This window comes from Channa argus, chromosome 16 (genome assembly GCF_033026475.1).
Source record: "Channa argus isolate prfri chromosome 16, Channa argus male v1.0, whole genome shotgun sequence".
NCBI classification, from domain to species: domain Eukaryota; kingdom Metazoa; phylum Chordata; class Actinopteri; order Anabantiformes; family Channidae; genus Channa; species Channa argus.
Genome location: NC_090212.1, coordinates 7743916 through 7765942, shown reverse-complemented (window position 1 = coordinate 7765942; position 22027 = coordinate 7743916). Strand labels below are relative to the sequence as shown.

At 39.3% G+C, this 22027-nt stretch overlaps 1 protein-coding gene across 8 annotated transcripts in view; it reads right to left on the bottom strand.

Moving 5' to 3' along the window:
* dlgap2a (discs, large (Drosophila) homolog-associated protein 2a) overlaps nt 1-12689 on the bottom strand; it is a 114840-nt gene extending 102151 nt beyond the window's left edge. For 2 of the 8 annotated variants that reach the window (XR_010911048.1, XR_010911049.1), the window contains exon 1: nt 12291-12686. The gene's annotated coding sequence lies outside the window, so the exon portion shown is untranslated. Of the gene's footprint in view, nt 1-12290 lie in introns of all 8 variants that reach the window. The other 6 variants (XR_010911052.1, XR_010911050.1, XR_010911051.1 and 3 more) reach the window with 6 other exon arrangements.
* Between the last annotated feature and the right edge of the window lie 9338 nt (nt 12690-22027).

Genomic DNA, 22027 nt, shown 5'->3' with positions numbered 1-22027 from the left:
AAACAAAGTTATCTGATCAAGGATGTTTTCTATTTTTTTTATTGTAAAAATTGAAAAGTGTTTACCAGTGCATTCAATGAGACAGCTTACCCATGAATAATAAAAGTGTCTTTGTTGTAAGTGTAAATAATTAAAGCACTGGAGACCATGGGGCAAGAAGGGGAGGGGGTAGTGGTGTGTGTGTGTTAGTCTGTGTGTATGTGCTTGCACTCGGGCCTGCTTTTAAACATGTACTCCACTGATTTGTACTGTGCTTTTATAATAATGGATGGTTTGAAAATCAAAGCTCAAACATTGCAGCAAAAGCAGGAGTATTGGCTTTTTCTACACATTCTTCTTCCAAGTGACAACCTGGCTCCTAAATTGCCCACAAAGCAACTTCCCACTCACAGTTTGATGGGACATTCAGGTGTGTTATGCTAGTAACTGCTAGTGTCACCGTGAGTCGCTGTCCTCAAACACAGATGGGGAACATGTCACAGAGGTCTGGGTAAATTAATTCCACACCCCGAGAACCAAAACTGTCTCAGCAATTAATCCAATTTTGAGCAGCCTTCTCTTAAGCCAAATAAATACTTTTTTTTTCACATTTCATATTTTTGTCACAATTGCTGTCTAAGCCATTTATTCTAGCCTTTGCACCAATCGTTTGCTTTTCTCTTTTTAGCCACCAGATCCCACTAGACTGTTCCTACAGTCACCTGACCTTCCCGACCCATTCACGCACTTCCCTGCCTATATTCCATGCATACCCCAGCCTTGACAGGGTAAAGGAAAAAATCAACAATGTAAATGGACATCGTGGTGATGGATAACTAATGGATGTCCAAATTATTTGGACTGGCACAGCCTAATGAAATTCAATCATGTCTCTTTTCTATTCATTATGAAAATTAGGACTGATGGCCAGTGAGGAGAACTATGCATATAAGTACTTGAAGTATTTAATACTTCTTCGGTATGTAGCAGTGAACATTATAATTTAAAATTATTGGATATAGGTGCCAATACAGCACTTTTAGAATTTTAGAGTTACAGACAAGATGTGGCTGCACCTAATGCTTTAGTTGCCAGCTTGAATGATATCGTAAATGCAAGCTTTTTAAAACCTGCTGGACACATTGTGGGCTTGCTTCATATGCCTGCTAATGGAAAAAAGACCAATGCCCATCTGCACAGTGCATCTGTTCCTTGAAATCACTCACAGACAGTTCAGAAAGCTAACACAGCAATCCCCATTGTCATTCACAGGGCTGGTGTTGGACAGGCAAATTGAGAAGAGTATTTTGTCTCACTATTCTTAGATTTTACTGAGAGCTGTTTGCAGCAGGTGCAGATCCAATGGATTCATAATTTTTAACTATGTGAAACAGCCAAATTGGCACACAGGAGGAGCTGGACACAGACATCTGGCGACAGAAAGGTGAGTCACACACGCAAACATTTATACACGGAATTCCTTCTATATAATTAGTTAACACTCATTAATCCCGACCCAAGTTCGTGCCTCTCAATTATTACTGAATGCCAAGTTGGATTTTAACATTTACTTTTCTTAAAGTCATGCAGCAAAAAATGTTTCTTCATCCAGATGGAGATTTCTGGGAACATCTTTAGAACAGCTGCTGATTAAAAAAAAAAAAAGTTTAGCTGTGTGACTTTTTAGTAATGTTTTGCCCTGAAAAATAACCTGGTTCATATCAACAGGTTGAAACAACACAGTACCCTCCCGCTCACACACAGAGGTTTGCAGTGCTACGGACTCTTCTGAAAGCCAGTCGGACTCAAGACTGCATCTCAAACACTTTGGCTGAAGTCAGCTATTTTCTATCTAACCGTATGGGACACTATGAACTATATGTACAATAGCAGGTTAGGTTCTCATGGTACTTTACTGGAACAATGATTAATGATCTAGGTGTGCTAAGCTATAGTCCCGTCTGTAGGTGTTAATACCAGACATGTGCAGCTCTGCAGGTATCACAGCGGCACCACCTGGCCTAATGACCCTGCCTCTTACTAGTCAGCAGGTCTCTGGCTCGACCGGCTCCAGATCAGCTATGAAGAGGAGGGTGGTGTAGGGATTGTTTTGGATGTGTTTTGCCCTAACACACAAAAACTCGGAGATGAAGTTGTTATCTAACCACCACATCATCTTCACGGTATAACAATTCTACTGAGCCCACACGGAGAAGGTGTGAATGTGAAAACTGTGTTTGACTTTCGTACAAGCATCCTAATTGTTTATGTAGTATATGCAATGCTTGGACCCTTGTCAATATTCCCAATGTGAATTGTTAAATGCATTATTTTTGGAACCACACTCAATGCCATAGACATTTAATTAAAATTTGGCAGTGTGTCACGGCCATGCCACATTGATGATTTATCCGTGGCTATTATTAGAAGCTGTACAGGAGTGGGTGTACTGTAATTGCATTCTCGTGATGACGGACTGTGCAATGTGGTGGGCCACAGAAGTATATGGCGATGAAGTGACTCATATTCTTTGCTAGTGTTGCCCATGGCAGGATATTTGGTCACTTCATTTTTACAATGATAAACAGCACTTTTTAAGAAAGGGGTCATTCTGACAGGTCAAATATTAACGCTGAAGATGGTCCATTGCACACATGTTGTTTGAAATGGAGTCTGTTTACTTTAAGCCCACTCACCTGTTCCCATCATTTTTTCTGTAACAGCACCACCCACACCTGGTGTACTTTTTGCTGCATCTGGCAGTACCTGTAACCTTCTGTAAAGAGCTGGCCTCTCAGGCAACATCTCTTTTCTATTCCACTTACCATTGTATTTCACCAAGTAATTTTCGGATCCTGAATGAAAATCCCCATAAAAGATTCCCATTAATTCTGTTCTGAGTGTGACTAAGACATCAGCTACTGTATGATTTACCAGCTGAAGCCAAATAGTAATTTGGTGTGTGCATGTGTATGGTGAGATACAGGGCACAATCAGGAGGCCTTTCAGCCTGCATAGTGTCTGCCAGTGCCTTGGAAAAAACATGTCAAACGTGGTATAGGACTTGTGCGGTCTCCAGTTTGGCATGCTTTGGTACAAATGTATCCATTATCAAGGTTGGAAAATTAGGTTATTATAGTATTCTGACACACTTCTAATGCATGATGTGTGCATATGCTTTGAATTCAGTGCATAAGCAATAATCCTGTGGTAATTTACATCCAGAGACTAATCACAGACTAATAATCCAAACATAAAATATTAGACTTTAGCAAAATACTATATTGTCAATGCATACCGGCCTTGAATGTCAGCACAGCAGGGTAGATTAGGTCTTGCCAGACACAACGCACTCACTATTTTTGGAACAGGTCAGTGCATCATGTCATGGCTCAGCTAAATTATATGACCATAGGACCCATTGGTCTTATTATCAAGCAGTAGTCAAGTCCAAAACCTCTGATGGTCTCTAAAGCACTCTATGTTTGTAACATAGGGTCTACGAAGGCATGAGCAGAAAGTGACACAACCAGCGAGACTTAAACTTAGCATGTGCTTATATTGCAGGAAAACTCACTGAGTAAACAAGAAAGATAGAGTCTCAATGAGAGAATCTGGGCTACCTCTGGGGGCATGGGTAGATAAAAGAGAGCCAGAGAGTGAGCACAGAACAAATTGGGAGGGGAAAAAGCAGATTCTATCGTGAAGAGAAAGAGTAAAAGTACTGCTCCCTTTTTGTCCAGTGCACAGTTCAGATACCGAATGTGTTCATACTGTACTATACTGCTTACAGCAGTATGCATATAGGCTGGTCTGCATATTTGCAAAGGTGGCTGGAAATTTGCACATGAATAGCTTGTACTTTTTCTGGTCTTTTACCTTTTTAATGGTTAAGCTACTTACAGGAGAACAGTGAATAGACATGCTAGATCATAACCAGCTGCTTGGTTTTGGTTTATCATATTTGGTTTCTGAAAACAAATTTTGTCTCACATGTGTTTAAAATTTGTTGTTACTGTTGCCAATTACATCATGCCCTGTGGATTATTTCAGGAACTATTAATAGCAAACCTAAAAGGGTTAATTGTTATGGTGAAGAGTTTAAATTTATTTGTGCTGTGTCAACTAATGAAATAAGCAACACAGGCCTTCAGAGCTGCCACTGCACACTTCCTCACTTGGCTCCTGATGCCACTTGACAGATGCAAACACTGACTCACCAGGTCTCACTTCCTTCCCCGTTCTCTCTATCCCTATAAGTCTCAAAACCTAACAATGATGACTCAATTTTCCCCATGACCAAGCTATCCCACCTTTGACCTTACCTCCCATGACTGCTTGCCTTGAGGGAGCGCAGTGTGTCCATGGCACATAAGAGGTCATCGCTATCTGTCACAGAGCTCAGCATCTAAATTCGCTCTGCCTCTGTAATAGCAATATACTGTAAGCATTGTAAAGCAGGAACAAGAACCATAATGAGTAGTCCTGTATGACAGTGACTGGCAAATATTCTAAAGCCAAGGTGCCAGAACGATGGATTTAAATGCAGAGTCATGGTAGAATTTCCAAGACAGAAAGACAGCAATTAAAGTTCTTTTGTGTCACGTTTTATGAAAGTTGTGTATGGATAGAGTTATGCACAAGATAGAAGCAGAACTGCAAAATCTGTTTAGCAGCCCATTGAGCAGCAAAATTATTTTTCTTCACTACAGTAAATCCAGTGACGGTACACTAGCCAAGACAGATACAGTACACCTTTTAGAAGCACATGTCACGTTGCTTAGCACATCTTTATGGATCGTTTTGTACAACAATTTACAAAAAATCATATCAGTATCGCGTTTGTTCCAGTTGTTCTATTCTACATGGGCCATGTATCAGATAACTAAACCACATGATTTAGTGAGTGAATCACACTAGAATGTAATACCTCTTACTAAAGTTATTCACAAAAGAGCAACCTATATTTATGCAAAAAATAATCCTTAGAACCCAAATATCCAACGCACCATTAATTATGCATTTACAGAATTAAACATGAACAGAGTCCAAGTTGCTGAACAAAATCAATGATGTAACAAATAAACTTCACAAAGAATGTCATTATATTTGTAATAAAACTTATTAAAAACTTAAAAAAATTAAATCTTTACTATGAAAATATTCTTTTGCAAATGGCATGTAACTGTGGTACACAAAGTTTATTTACCCTTACATAAGTAGCAGAAGTCAACAAAAATCACTGACCACTTTAGACATTAACACATTTAGGCTCTTCAGCCACTTTTTGCTGCTGGAAATCAGATAATTGGTGAAAGGAGCAAATACCCACCAATAACCAAAGGTGTGTCACTTACAGTAATTATGTACTTTAACTTTAAAACCCAGGGGCATATAAAGTGAGAAGTTAGCCCTGTTATAGTTATATTGTGGTATGGTGGTATGATGCAGTACAACAACATATGCCTCAGAAATGAACGTGCTATAAGAAATTGGTTATCAAACTCTCATGGGTGACAATAATGACAATGAGTCTGGATTTGGCATCATGCTATATGAACTGGTCTCAGCAGAAGCTTAAAGTAAGGCAGTAAAAGGCCCCTCGGAGAGAGGCTTGCAAGGATCAAACTGAAGGCAAAATAAGCTGCACTGTTGCAGCATCCCTCCACCTACACACCCACCCCACTCACACACACGTACGTACTCTAATCATCTCTGCTGGAGGATGCATGTGTACAGTATACATGTGTGTAATCAGTGTGCATCTGTATGTGTGTGTATGGGTGTGTTTCCTTCTCATCTCCATCATGTATTCCCCTACTTGTCATTCTTTCCCCCTCTCCTTCTTTCATTGTCTCAGTCCCTCCCACCTTGTTTTGATCTCTTTCTTCTTTTCTCTCCCACTCACTCTCAGTCACAAAAACAAGCACATGCACCCATCTATCCACCCACACATGCAGTTGGCACAGGCGAGTACCCGACTGGCAGCGTGGTTCGGTGTGGGGTTATGCAAAGAAATACAAAATTTGGTGCGGCACCACTGCCTAATGGTGTCTCCATGGCAACTAAGGAAGCAAGGCCCTGCAATACGATGTCAAAACAAAACTGGATTTTAAACCTTTGCAAAGAGATGAGCAATGTGTAGTGGTGGTGGGATAAGGTAAATAAAAAAAGCAAAGAATTTTTGGTGCAGTCTACATAGAGTATATTCTCAGTACTGGGTATTACACAGTCAACACATTACATTACATGAAAAATGCTGTTTGTTCCACGTACACTGCCATCACAATAATCCATTAAAGTCCACTTCTCCTTTTATTTCCCCTTAAAAGTTGGAAAACTCATTGTATTCCACAGTTTGAACTTTACCAAGTAATGATTGCTGTATCAGCACATTCTAGTTCTTCAGTGACACTGCACATGTCCAAGATGACTTGATTAACTTGTTACTGATCCATTATCAAGATGGGGAAACCAAAGCAACAACAAACTGTGTTTAAACATATTTACATTTATTCCAAGAAGGTTACTGCCACTTTTAATTTATTGTGTTTTGTATTATTTAGAAATTGTGTCCTGACTAAAGAAACTTAAAAGATTATATAAATTTTTGAGGAAATTATGCTTATTAATTTTATTGCCAAGAGTTAGATAAGAAAAGATGAGACTGGTCCTTCTCTGACTACTGTACAGCAAACATGAAGTCTGGAGTCAGTAGCTGGTTAACTTAGCGAAGCTCAAAAACTGTATAAAGGACAGTGGTGGAGTTCACAACTAGAAGGTCCCCGGCTCAAATTACTCACCGACTGAGGACTTTCTGTGTGTAGTTTGCATGTTCTCTCCCAGCTTGCGTGGGTTTCCTCCCACAGTCCAAAGACATGCGCGCTAGGTAAACTGTGACTCTAAATTGGCTGAAGGTGTGAGTGTGAATGGTTGTCTGACTGGATATGTCTCTCTGTGCTGGCCCTGAAATAGACCCTGCCATCTTCATATTTCGCCTAAAACCTGTGTCTATCTTCTCATCTACAGTAACTCTGGGAAAGAACACAAATAAGCATTTTTTTTTTTAAATGTTCAAAAAGTTCCCTTTGAAAGGGACACATCATATTATGTAACAATAAAAATTGTTATAAATTGCAATTTACATGTAACTTATACGTTTTTCTTTACACACAAAGTTTCAAATACCACCTGCCCCCCTTCTATACTGCAAGAAAAGTTCCACCCAGACACATACGCTTATTACACTACAACACAAAGTATGGAGAGTAGTGTGCCACACAGTAGTCTGTGACTTCGTGTCTATCAAAGGCGTGAAAGTGTGCAAGTTACTGGTGGTGGTGAAGCTAAAAAGACGTCACAGCCGTAGCAGCTTCTTTGGGTGTAACTTGTTCAAGTGGCAAAGAGGTTGTTCTGTATCCGTGAATGAGTCATTTGGCTTTAATGCTTTACCTGTGGCTCGGAGGCTGAGCTCTGGCGCTGGCTTAGGCTGCAGTGCAACCTATTGACTGGCCATAGAGAGAAGAACACAAAATAAAAAAATAAAAACAAAGCTGAGAGAAAGAAGCTTTAAAGAAGTGCTAGAGAAAGAGTGTGCTTCAGAGTGAGTGAAGGAGAGAGGGACTCTGAGGCAATAGAAGAGAGGGCCTTCGTCTCTTCGTTTCTTTTTGGGTTCAGTTCAAGATTACCCATCGGGAGAGAAGCCTGCTCTGAAGAGGCGACTGTTCAAAACCTCACTGGCATCCTGCATCTTTTTTGTGTGCTTATGTGTGCGTGCACACTTGTGTGTTTGTTTTCCAAAAAATGAGAGCTTTATAGAGTCAGTTGGACAATAATTGAAGTCAGACCCATTATCCCATCAAACAGATTGTGGACTGAGTTGTTCATGTCTCACACAAACACATGAAAGTGCAACAAGTACACTGACATAACCCGTAACATCTGACACCAATGGCTGATCATCTAAAGCAAGTAGGCCAAGATACTGACCAGTGACTGACTGTAATAAGCCAGGCCACCATCAAGTTCATGCATTCATCCAGAGCTGTAGAAAATTATCCCAATCAACTATCCAAACAAATGCCCTGCCATAGCTTTCATCCATGTCAGCTGCTGAAATCATGATCCGTGACAAATTAAATTTTTTCAAATTAAGCTGTCACCCATGTCTTTCTCATTCATTACCACTCAAACACATTTCTTTACAATAACATTCCTACGGATGCATTGTAATAGATATTGAATGATATGGAAATAGAGACGTTGTGTCACTTCATGTACAGTATGTAACTGATTTTCAGTGACACTTCACAGTTCTAGTAGCTGCTGGTCCATGTTAAACTGTGACAATATGCTTTCTTGCACTGTGCAAATCAACACAAATGGGCCGCAAACCATGAAATCTGAGCTCTGCAAACATGATTTGTTACCATGGCGATTCAAACGGACCTAAATTAACGTCCTCTACAAAAAAAAACTTAACTACATGCAAAGCTTCACAGGCTAGGCACCTTTATAAAACCTCTGGCCCTTTCTTACAAACCTTTTAAATACATTGAATTAATTGCATCTTCTGCAGTATTATTGTGGATTTTGTATTAGACATAAAATGAAATGCTGTAGAGTATTGTACATAGTGCAATATGTTTTACATTTCAAGATACAGAAAGATATAGGTCGTTGGATGCCTTCAGAGCTGTAGCTTGTTCAGTCTGATTTTTTTTTATGGCTGACAGCTGTTTTCATTATTTGCAAGCTTCATTGTTTGAGCCTCTATGACTGTTGCTGTCAAAAGCTGCTGTTAGCCCATTGTTACAGATATCCAACGTGAGCCACCAAGAACACCGAGGATAGTCCTTCCATCTGTGAACTCTTTAAAGGGCTGATACCTGTGTGTCTACATATAGCACTTTGTTCATTTTTGGTCCTTCATTTGCTTCTTCTTGAAAACACTTACTTAACTAGGGAAGCACACTGACACCACACATTAAACTGAAATGGACTAAACTTGTTAAATGGTCAACTTGCAAACAGCAAGGCCTTAAAAAAACTTTACATCACACACACACACACACACACAGGGCATGTTATTCAAATCAAGGTAAACACATTATGTAAGCAAGCTGTGTGTGCAATCAAATCCAGCCGCCACTCAAGATTCATTCATCTTGCTTGAAAGCAAATGTGACAGCATCGTTTTCAGCGGGCCAACAGCTGTATGAGTCTCACTCCAGCTTCATACTGATTCCCTGTCAGGCTGTTGAAAGGCACAAGCTAGTGCAGAGCAGGTGGCTGACAAGACAATCTAAACCCTGTCACTGTCAGCTAGGCTAATTTATACTGTATACTTAGATTGCTCATGTTTGGTTCTTGATTAAAGCTAATCAGTACCTTTTGAAGTAAATGTACGGCAGCTTAATAGTGGATATGGGTTAACTATTCACTGTATTATGTGTGCATTCTATTTCTTGAGGACATAAAATTAACACCCACCTGCATTCCAGATGTGAGTGGAATTACTTGGCTTGTGGTGTCCTAAAGTTACAATTCAGGTCCAAAAGAACAGCTGCAATAGTCAGTGCATTGTCCAAGCACACAAATTGTTTTCATTACACTTGCTGTGTGTTTGTGAAGTATAATCGAAGGGTGTGGTGATAAATCTCAGTAGCTTTGCTTGTTTAATACCTTTTAAACAGTGAGGCTAATCACAGTTGCACCGGGAAAATGGCTATATAGTAAATAAGAGATAGGAGTGCAGATCATGTTCTCTCAGAAGTTTACATTTATTTTGGGTATGCATCAAAATGGGTCTCATTTGTGTTCCTTTTGGTAATGAAATGGTTCATTGTTAGTTCACTGTTCAGCCAAAGGCCTGTGATATCAGCTGATTCTTATTTACTATAAATACTGGTCTGCAGTCTGTTTCTGAACTTGCATTACTACCTATGTTTGTTGTTGTTGTTGTTGTTGTTGTTGTTGTTTTTACTTCAAAAAAAAAAGACAATTTAGCTAGGTTCATTTAAAATCTGTAGTTCTGACGCCTGTCAATCAGGTGGACCCATCAGGTGGATTCAATGCTGATCACTGTACATTTATAAAGGGATGTGCATGAATAATCACTTATCAAATTATTCATTGTAGTTGAATACTAATTTCTACTGAGAAATTTATTTCTTACTTGATAGAGAAGCATAACTAATAATAAGACACTGTTTCCCAGTGCACTACACACAGAGACCATGGGCAGGCAGGAAATATGTCAGCAGCAGACTCAGCAAAGCAAAGCCAAGTGTGGCGTTATTTTACTCAGTTGGACAACAAAAATGTGTGTGAGTGCTCATTATGAAGATGAAGTTATTTTGCTACCATAGTAGCAAAATAACTTCATCTACCTGCAGGATTTCCTACCTGCAGGATTTCCTACCTGCAGGATTTCTGGGGTTAGTACCTGCAGGATTTCTGTCACAATTATTCGAATAATCAACTTTAAACACTTTGATTATTGGACCTACCAACATGTACGCACTCTTTGGTCTTTGGGCTTATATTAACATTAACTGGTTAATGTGCGTGGAAAAGATTTTAAAATAAATACTCACCCAGAGTCATAGCACTTAGAGTGAAGCAGTGCCTCTGTTCCCTGTTTTTTTTTTTTACAAATGGAACAGACATGTTATTCCCATTTAGCTGTGCACAAAGGCAGCAAATCAAGCGCATTACACTATTACACTATTACATATACATTACAGTATTACAGAACAGTGTAGTAATAACCTTCAAGAGTGTCCACTGACTGTCCAGCAGCAAAGATGACTGCTGTCAATTAGTCTTACAGATACAGAACGCTTTAAGTATAATGATACACCACACTGAGTGCATTTGGGGGGAGCCCATTTGAAATTAGGGCTAGTAATTCTAATTAGTGAGCACTGCTTGGGAAGGATGCATGAGCCACAGGAAGTGCTGTGGGCTGATTATTAGTATGTCCCAAATATGTCTGTTGTTGAAAACAGTCAAATAAAACTTCTGAGCCTTTATTCTTCAGCCTATTGACATTAGTGACACAATTATTCAAACACGAGAATAACAAGAGGCACAGTCTTTAATTTCATCAGCAAAAACACCACACAGACTGCTGGAAGTTAGTTTGGATCACAAGCATCTGTTCAAATAACATAGGCTCACAGATGAAGAGCCTCTCTAAACATGCCTACGCTGTCTGTAGCTGAGTTACACATTGTCTGTTAACAGCTTTGGTGGTAGAGAGTCTGTCTGCAGTGCAGCAGTGGACATGAACATCCAAATCATCTCCTCTAACTGGCTGCAGTGGCTCATTGCTTCACCTGATTTACACCGGGGCAAGAACCCGGAAACCCAGGTTGTAAATAATCACGAAGCTGCCACCCACAGTCACACACCACCCAATACCTGCTAAAGAGATGACACTGTACTATAGACGAGTGTTTCCCAAAAGTGAGTGTGCACTGCTGACGTCTCAGCTGAGGGAAACACAAACAAACCCCCACACACGTATGCATACACACACACAGGTGGAAACATGCACGCACACACATGCACTTTCTTCTTAAGCACAGACTGAAAACACTTCATTCACAAAACATGTAACGGTACACAAGCTGCCCACACAGAGCTCACCCCTTCATGTGAGAGTTTACATTAGACACATACAGCCGCCCACACGCCCGCAAGTAGACGCTCACACACGCACAGTGTAGTGCATTCCCTCAACAATACTGCCGTAGAATCACCTTGTTATCAGCTGTGCTGCACTGTATTGCACATATAGTACATCTGCAGGCTTTTCCTTTAATCACTTTTTTAAAAGCACTTTTATTACCCTGTCTCCCCAACGAAAGCACTCATAGGCACCACCATTCCCCGATACCTAATTTAGACTGAATCATGGATGAGAGTGTGTCACTCATGAAGAGTACAAGACGGTAAACAGAGAGCTGATGATTTCAAGTTGCTGCAGTAGAACAGTATTTATTGCAGAGCTCTTTGGCAAATGTGATGGAAGCGTAGAGAACCCAAGTGGTCTATTACGAAGCACAGGAGCACACAGAGATTTACAAACACACAAACACACACACCACTGCATGCTATATGTTAACCATGCCCTATGTTGGACTTGTTTTCATAGAACTTCAGCCAAAATATCATCTTCTCCTCAGAACATGTCAACGCCAGCTCAGGAAGAGGGGAACAGAAGGCACTCATCTTTCACCCACTACATCAAATTCACAATTAAAGAAAAAGAAAAAAAAATCAAGGCTAGAGAATGAACTTACCTGGCACAGAGTCTAAAAGCAGGAGGCATCTAAGGGCACAAGCTTCTCTGTCACCGGGAGAAAGGAGAACATCACAAAGTCATATGTGCAAGAGATGTTGATTTAAAGACTTCCTGAGCTTTTCCTCTCTCTCTCGTCTGTCCTATGACTTTTCCCTCACATTTATCCAGACCCTCTGACGATAGGTAGATAGGAGGGTTGCAAGAGAAAAAGAGCTAAAATGGGAAAGAAAGGTAGGAAATGACAGCAAGATGCTCAGATCTCCTCCACTGAGCTGACTTGTGAGCGCAACGTGAGGACCATCCACTGCAGCAGAGCAGAGTAGTGCACAGCAAGACAGGGAGAGGAGAGGCAGTTAAAACAGGCATTTGCTGCTAGTTCCAACACCATGGTTGGAGCAAAAACCTGGGACTGGAGACTGGAACGTGGACTGTGACACTGAGCATTTACCCAAGCAGATGGAGTGTCATGGAGTTATAGAGAGAATGGGTGAGAGACAGTGGAAAGAGGAACAGAGCAAGAGCCAGCAAGGGGATGATTTTTTTTGTATGGCACAAGGCTGAATTTTTTTCCGCCCATCTCACTCTCATGTCTCCCATGCATGACAGCTAATCCCCCACCGTACTACTGCATGTTCACCGCTGTTCTCCAAATGCCTTGTGCCTTACGGTATATGTTGTATCTAGCAGATAAACCATTAAACTGACATCCTGAGCCCTCTAAGAAACTTTTATTTCTTTCTGTATGATGCATCATCACAGCTTACAACAGCTGTCTTATTTGTTATAGTGCTGCTTGACAGAGTGGAAACAGAGCAATGCTCTTCAAAAAAACAAATATGGTTAGCATATGGTTAAATGAGCCACATGGTGAACAATAAACAGAAGTATACATATAAAAGCACGTTTGAAATTTTGAGGGGAATACTCTAAAAGTGTGGCACACTTCTATCAATCTCTCTTATGAAGCTATTGGACTGCCTGGCTGAAGTGCCTCTTGCTTGCTGTAACAGGGGAGCAGGCTTTTAGTTGGAGTCCTTCAGCCCCAGCAGGGCTCAAGGTCGGTTGGCAGGGCTGTTTGCCGGCAGCACAAGTCCCTCAATGATTAACAGTGGCAGACAGGATGGAGCAGCTGTCAATCTAGATCTATAGTTTCAGACCAGAGAGGCGACCGGCCAACCAGCGTGTATTCTAACGGTGCTCAACCAGGTGGAACAGAGTTTTATGAGCCCTTTGAAAATATTTATTCATCTTTCACTGAAAAGGTGAGTACATGAATAATACTGTGTGTACTGTGATGGAGTAAAAACATTAAAAAGAATGGAGCATGAGATGAAGGAAGGGACGGACTGTCTGGGTTCAATATGAGGTAGCGTGATAGTGATGCTTGTTTTGATTAATATTGCCACATAACTAGTTAAAATATACTTGCGCTGTATATATTTTTAGTGTGTGCTGTCTTTTGTTACACCCATGTGTCTCCTTTTTGCCTAGGGTTAGTAATTTAGATAGTAAAAATAAAAGCTGAAAAATTCCAGTGGGTGGGGGGCTAAATACTTTTAATAGGCACTGTGTGCCTATAAAGTGATCCAAGAGGCGGTCATATTGGCAATGTGTATATGAAACAGAAAAGTGCACTCAAAGAGCTCCACACCTGATGAACACATACAGGATGATGCAGCTGCTCAGTGCTAACAGTCTAACATGTTTAATCAAAACAAACACTGTAAAAGTCTCTCAGTATGCTTATGTAAGCCCCGTCTCTCTCTGCTATGGCCATGCCGCCTTCTTCAATGATCCAAGTCTCTACTTTCTCTTGTCTCTCCATCCCGCCTTCTTTCTTGATCTCTCGTGTCTTCCTTTTTTCTCAGGTATCATTGTCTGAGCTCTCCAACCACAGCCTGAATGTACAATACAATACATATGCTCTCCTGTGCCGGGCATTTCTCACTCGGATGGCCTACATCTTTGTGTATAACAAATCTCATCTCACAAAAATATTCATTTCACGGGTCGCTGTCCCATACAAGCCAATATCCACGGAGGAAAAGGCATTAAGCATTTTTGCCATCTCTATTCAAATTGGAAACAACGAAGTGAGGCTGTGCCAGAGATATCAGCGTCCTGCTGTACTCAGATGGTCTTTGTAATGAGGTTGCGGCTACTGCTAACTATTCATTCTAGTCATTCACCAGTTGGCCTTGTCACTGCTCTCGAATGACTTTGTTCAAAGGACATGTAAAGGACCCAAGTCTCACCTATCTTATGTGCTTTGAGCGGGTGGTCAAAGTTTAATGATGCACAGAGCAAACCCCATCCAGCCCACTCACTTTTGAGTGTATTATACACTAAGGGATGGAGAAGAAATTGTGAAACTGGTTCCTCATTTAAGAATGCGTGTCAGCATTACAGGAAACACAGTTTGTGCATTGAGAAACACATCTGCCTGATTTTGCACTTGCATTTCTGTAATTCAACTTCATCTTCATCTTTTTCTTGTATCATAGAGGATGTGTGTAGCTGGAGATTCTTGCACTTTGCCATTTTCAAATGGTTGTCTATTCTGATTGGTAATGTTGAAAAACCAAAGCCATACATTTGTGTTTGATTCCAGCAAATAAAAAATTGCATTATTGTGTTGGTTTCCTCCAGTACTCCGGTTTTCTCCCACAGTTCTAAGACATGCGCGTTAGGGTCAATTGGTGACTCTAATTTGGCTGTAGTTGTGAATGTGAATGATTGTCTGTCTTATATGTTTCCCTGTGTTGGCCATTGTAGGCTCCAGCACCTCTCTGCAATCCTGAACAGGAGAAGCAGTTAATACAATGGACGGGTAGATGAATGAATTGTCTGACATCAAACATATGCAGTCCACCCTAAATGTCTAAAACACACAAAAAAAAAACCACAAAAAAAAAAATGGGTGAAAACAGTGCAAATAATCGTAGCAATAGAAGAAGATTGAAAGTTCAGACTTACAATGGTTTTGATTGAAGTCTCTTGCTGAATGTATGCTTGTGTCCCGTCTTTGCTATAATAAAAATTGCTAATTTAGCCTGTAAGAAAAAATATAGAAAGAGGACTGCAGGACTGCAGCAACATAGAATTGCACTTCCATTAAGGTGGGAGACACATGGAAGATAGATTTGAAAAAGACCAAGAGTCCAAAGCCACATCAGCGACTCTGTGAGGCTATATTCAGGCAGGCTAATGCACTTAGCCAAGTGCTAAAACACTGCATGGCAACATTTTTACATTTCTATATCATAGCAGGTTTGATTGTAATATAATAATTTCCCTTATTTGGGTTTCTTGTTGACAGACTAAGATTTCATGATAAGCACTAAAAACTAACTACAGGTGAGGGTGATGCTCACCCTGTCCAGAGTGACAGAAGGAGTAACTGTTACAACATTTACAAAATTACAGCATTTGGATTCATCCTCTGATAACCATGAATGTCTGTCCAGAATCCCATTGCAATCGATCTAGAATTCGTTGATATATTCCTGTCTGGATCAAAGTGACAGAGCAATTGAACGACTGATGTAGCATTGCTTACATGAACTGTCAGGACCGATGCAGCAGACTTACTTCCCATTAAGAAACTTGATCATTTTTTAGAGCGTTCCTTTCCCAGATTAATACACATATATTTCAACTATAGCACACTTGCTAACACAGGCTTTCACCTAAAGCTTTGGAGCCTCTCAGCCTAAGTAAGTAAGTAATGTCACTTGTATGACTTTCTAAGATTTGACAATGCTTCTCCAGAGCCAAAGAAGACATCACTCAGCTGTTTTTTACGGAGTAGTGTTCCCAGTGGCTAGTAAACTGACTTGACAAGTAAAATCTGTCAACTGTCGACTGCTGCTTTATAATGCTATGACTTTAACTGGATTTACCTCTATAGTGTATTTCACAAAAACAGTCCCTAATGTTTCTTAAATCCAGTGTGTCTTGTCGTTATATATTAACAATGATTTGTTTTCCTGCCGTACAGCAAAAAAAAAACAAAAAACTGTGTGCCGGAAATGCAATTTGTACCCTGAATAAAGTTGTGCCGCAATGCTCAACATCTGACACACACATGCATTACTTTGATACACTGTACTGCGACAGTGGTAGAACAGTGTGATACCTGCACAATGTCAAAACAGCTAAACCGCTGTGACATTAAATGTATCCAAGAGGAAATATCTAAGTCTATCAGACAAATCAAATCCAGAGTTAATTTAATACTGTTTCTGTATTCCTGGCATATCTGCCTCTGCCTGCAGCTGGGATAATGGCTCTTCTAGTTTATCTGCGGTCTCTGATCTCATTTGCTGTTACGTTTTGTTTGGGGTTTGTGTAAATGGTGTGCGTGCATGCGTTATGTAAGCAGTGTACCCATTGGCAAACACTGCTGTAGTTGTTCAAGGTGATACCGCCCACAGTATTCACAAGGATTTCTCACACAGACAAACCTCACAACCTGCTAATACATCTGCTTTACAGCGCGATGCATCGATCCACAGCTACTAGTATCAGACTGGGGAATAAAGCAGCTACAAAGCAGAGTGTTTGAATCATTTAGAGCCGTTTTAAAAATACGGGAGTGTGTTGGTGGACTGACAGCATCTAGAAGGGTCTGTCATATTCACAACATCCTCAGGCTATGAGTAGCACATACCCACCAAAGAGTAGCGTCTAGCCCACATGTATTTTTCATGTGGCTCTCATTTATATACATAGCTCTCTATGTATTGACTGGTTTAACACAGAGTTTTATGAATGACGCCTGGTTAGGCCCTAAGAAAAACAAAGTGCCACATATGCCAAGTCTTTCTGTTTGCAGTTTAGGAACACACAAGAAATGACTGTGAGCAGGTGATTACTTGGCTGAATTAAGCAGTGTGATGGATTCCCCGAAGGTAATAACACAGCCAGCTAAGACAAATGTGAGAGTGAAAGCACTCTCACTGCATGTACATAACAAATAGGTAAAATGCAGATGTAAACGTCTAATGTTATGAGGAAACCTTGTGGAATGTAAAGAGTGAGCAATTTCATTTAAAAAGTTTTCATGCTTCTATTTATTTATTTATTTTTTGCTTACACCTCTAAGTCTCTCTTTTCTCTGCAGTAGTTTAGTTAGTGTGATTGATGAAATGGCAGAGGTTGACTTTAAACTATATCAGATGGTGTGAAATTGGTCCTATTTACCCATCTCTGCCAGTTTAGATAGTTGTTTTTGGTGTTGTTGGTGTTGTCAAGTAGTTGTAGTAGTAGTTGCCATTTCCAATTACATACAACTACTATTTGATTTGAGGCTAAATGAAGTGAACATCGTTTCTTAATTACCCCCATATTAAGATTCATTTCTAACGTGAGCCTAAATTTATTTAATCACATTGATGAATAGTTAGTGCTAAAAATATTGTCCATCAAATTCTAGTTTATCAGACCAGAACATCTATCATGGGGCTGCTTCTAGTGCAATTTGTGATGAGCTTCGTAAATGATGTGTTTGCCTATTCACAGTCCTGACTCAGCAGGCTGCTTTGTGGCAGTGGCCCAGCAGAAAGGAGACCTTCAGCAGTTCGTCTCTGATTCTTCTTAATCATTAGTTCTTAAAACATCATGGTGGAGGGTGCATGTTTACATCCAGGAGACGTAAAAGGTTTAAATCAAGGGTGGTGCTATCCCATTTTTGTGGCATAATACAAATGATGGTCAGCACATTCAGATTCAACAGCAACGTCCAGATTTGATTCAACAGCCGTTTTACCACTGAGGTCACACTAGATATTCTTTTGAGTCCAAAGAAATGGCAGAAACTCAAATAATAAATGCAATCATGACATGTTTTGTTATTCCACTATTCAGTTATGGTTGCATTAGCTGTGTTTTGTCCTTATAAACTTTATTCTTTAGTGGAAAATTGCACTCTCCAAATTAGACAGACTGAAGCATGACTGTGTAGTTTGTTCCATTTGCTGTCCAGGATGAAGGTTTAGACAGCTAAGTACTGTTGTTTTGAAATGCACATACGTCGAACAAAAAAGGGCAGTCTGTCAAAATGCAATTAATTTGACTTCAGGAACAGTGATATTACAATACACTTAATCTTTTCTTTTTTAATTACTGAAAATGGAAAATCTGAACTATTTTGTCAATGCCACACATAATTATATTAAACATTTAATAGTTTTTGGTGTCTATCAAAGGATTCTGAAGGTGACCACAAATAAAAGACGCAGGCAGAATCATGGTCTAGGGCTTGGAGGTGATGACTCACATGAATCACAAGGTCCCTGGCTGGTATCCATCTGGGGTCTGTGTTATCCCCCGTTACCATCATTTTATGGAGCCACTAATAAAAAGGTATAAAGAGTTCTCATAAGAAACCAAAATAAGGTATCATTTCCCTTGCAAAAATAAAAAACTGTATGATGTACTAAAAATTGCAAATGTTTTTTACTTAATCTTTTCTTTTAAATCATATGTTTCTGCATATGATCTTGCATTCTTTCTCACATTGTACTGTGATAATCCAATAATGATAATTATTATATGAATTTAACTAAACACCTACAGCAGTACCAGGTCTAAGAGGGTCAGACAGTCATCACTGAAGCTGGAGGCCCCAAGATTTGCATTCTCAAAGACAGGGTGTCACCAATTACTTCTCTCTAATCTGACACACACCTTGAGAAAGGACACCTGTAATGGTGATAAAATAATTCTGTCAGGAAGGTGTTATTCTATTCCTGGAAAGGGTGACAAAGACAAATAACTTCACACAGAGCAAAGTGGAAAGGGAAAGGGGAAATGAGATGCATTAGGGATTGAACAATGGTGATTATTGTGCTGCAGGAGACGTGGTAATATTTGTGAAACCAAAGCTGGACCTAATGAAAAGAGGGCACTGGATGAAGAGGAATAGCGCTTACACTGAGATTCAATAGCTTTATATTCACAAGCTGGGCATCTGCAGATCACTGCACCAATTGTAATGAATGTGAACTATCTCATTTAGATTGGACGATGACTAGTGAGCTCAATAAAGGACAAATCAGGGACATTATGCACATGAAGTCTTGCTATTACGAATAATTTCCAAACTGGTTTCATGTCTGTAATACCAAACATCCCAGATGAGAAGAACAGAATGAAATAGAACAATGATTTCAATAACTTTGGTCTATCACAGACACAAATGTTAATCAAATCAGTCACAGGTTTTAGGAAGTGATTTATGCTAAACCTCTCCCCTGTACATTGACTGTCAATCATAGTTTAGCAACTTTAAATAGGCATGGAAGGCCTATCAAATTTTAGATTTCTTCACAGTAACTTTTTTGTCTCTTTATTTGGTCTGCACACTGGTTAGTCATCATCCTAAAAAACTTTTTAACATTAAAAGCATGAACATGCAGCAGGATCTTGGTGTGGTAAGAGCTACTACCTCACAGCCAGAAGGTTCCTGTTTCAAATTCACCTGCTTGTCTTTTCTGTGTGGAATGTGCATGTTCTTCTTGTGCTTGTGTGGAGCCTAAGCTTACATCATATTCTTGTGCGTATGGTAACAAGTACAATTGTTCAATTTACATTATCCACATAGAAAAAGCAAAGCATTGTGTATCTTAAGATTTGTTCTTACATATCTGCATCCAATAAAAGAATCCTATTGGAGGTGGAATTAGGTAGACCTACTACGACAAAACTGTGCTCATACTAAAAGTGGCTTCAACATAGACAGCTTTCCTTTATGCAGTCTGAAAAATAAAGACAAAAAACATTCCAGCTGGCTGCAACTCAACAGAGGAACACAAAAACAAACATACATGTTCTCTCATGGGCCGGTTTTTCATTAATATGATGTGTATGTGTGTGTTTGTGCTGTTTATAGAAATAAGCTTCCTTTCAGCTGTTTACAGTAGAAATGAATTCTAATGAGTGGGAAAACAATAGAATTAAACTAGTCCTCCAAACTGATCATGCATTTATCACCTTCTTGTCCGCTGAACAGGATATTTAAGGAGGATAGCGGATCACTGTATCCATAGTACATGCAGTGAAAAAAAAAAAGCTAATCATCTCTTGTATTTTGAGAATAAGACACACAATCCTGTGCAGCAACATATGAAAACATCCCTCCGCCTATCATCATGGTAAATCTTCTGGATATTTGCCTACTTATTGAAAATTACCAGCAGCACAGCTCATACTGACACAAGGATCATGCTGGTTAACATGAAACAGCGGGTTATCTGATCTCACACACTGTGAAAGCTTAGACTCTGCAAATACTCAGACACTGAGATGCTGTTCACTTTTGTTGCAACAAAATTGCATTAGAGTCACATTGATTCGGTAGAAAACACAAAATTATGTAATGATATTTTTTTTTAAATGAAAGTCTTGCTTTTTTCAGGCAAGGGAAAATTAAAACTTAAATTAAAAAGGTAAAAACAAAAACAAAAAAATGAATTAAACACACATGTCCTGTATACAAAAGAATTGGGCTCTTTATTTGAAAACCATCAAGAGTAAACGTTTTTTTCTAAAAATAAAAATAAGTGAGAATATTTGCAGTTTACTTTTGATGTAGAGTAATGATTTGAGATATACAAATAAATAAATAAATAAATAAATAAGTTTTCGTATATTTGCCCAATACCTGTAGAATACTTAAAGTGGAATATTTGGGCTACACTTGTACATTTAATTGAGATATACATAATAAAGGTAGAGTTAGGTTTTCTTGTCACAGGGGATAGGCCAAACATATTAAAACTTTTCTATGCACTTCTTAGTCTTAGTATGAGTACCTACCAAATATACTCAAACTATACAAACACAGTATTCTTATATATAATTTAGTTTACTATACTATATCTCAAAATAGTACAGAAAAGTTAACTAAAAGCATACTCACTCATTTTTAGTTGAAAAGAGGTAAACTGATAGTCAGGGGTGCACTTTGTCCAAACAGACCCAGCATCAGTAATTAACTGAGATATATTAAACACTCACTTTTACACCACTCTTTTGGATGCTGTGCCCGAATTTCACTGCCAGTTTCACAACCCCAATTAAAAAAAAAAAACTAGGGATGATTTGTAAAATGTAAATAAAAACACAATGCAATGATTTGCAAATCTCATGAACATTTTTTTTTTATTCATAATAGAACATAAACACCATATCAGTTGTTGAAACTGTTTTGAAAACTGGAAAAACTTAAATTGAAATTTTTAACATTTCATGGAAAATATTATCTAATTTTGAATTTAATTACAGGAAAAAAAGTTTGATTACAGGAAAAAAAGTTTGATTACAGGAAAAAAAGTTGGAAGAGGGCGATGTTTACCACTCAACAGGGGGAGACCAGTTGCTAGAGTTTTAGGAGAGGAATGTTTTCCCATTGTTGTCTGATGCAGGATTCTAGCTGCTCAACAGTCCTGCCAAATGTTTTCTATTGGTGAAAGGTCTGGACTTTCAGGCAGGCCAGTTAACCACCTGGACTCTTCTCCTGCAAAGTCATGCTGTTGTGATGGATGTATTGTGTGTGGTTTATTATTGTCTTGCTGAAATCTGCAAGGCCTTCCCGCAAAGAGACATTGTCTGGATGGGAGCATATGTTGCTCTAAAATCTATATGTACTTTCAGCATTGATGGTGATTTTCCAAATGTTTAAGCTGCCCACACCATAGGCACTAATACAGCCCAGAGCTGATAAAAAGCTGG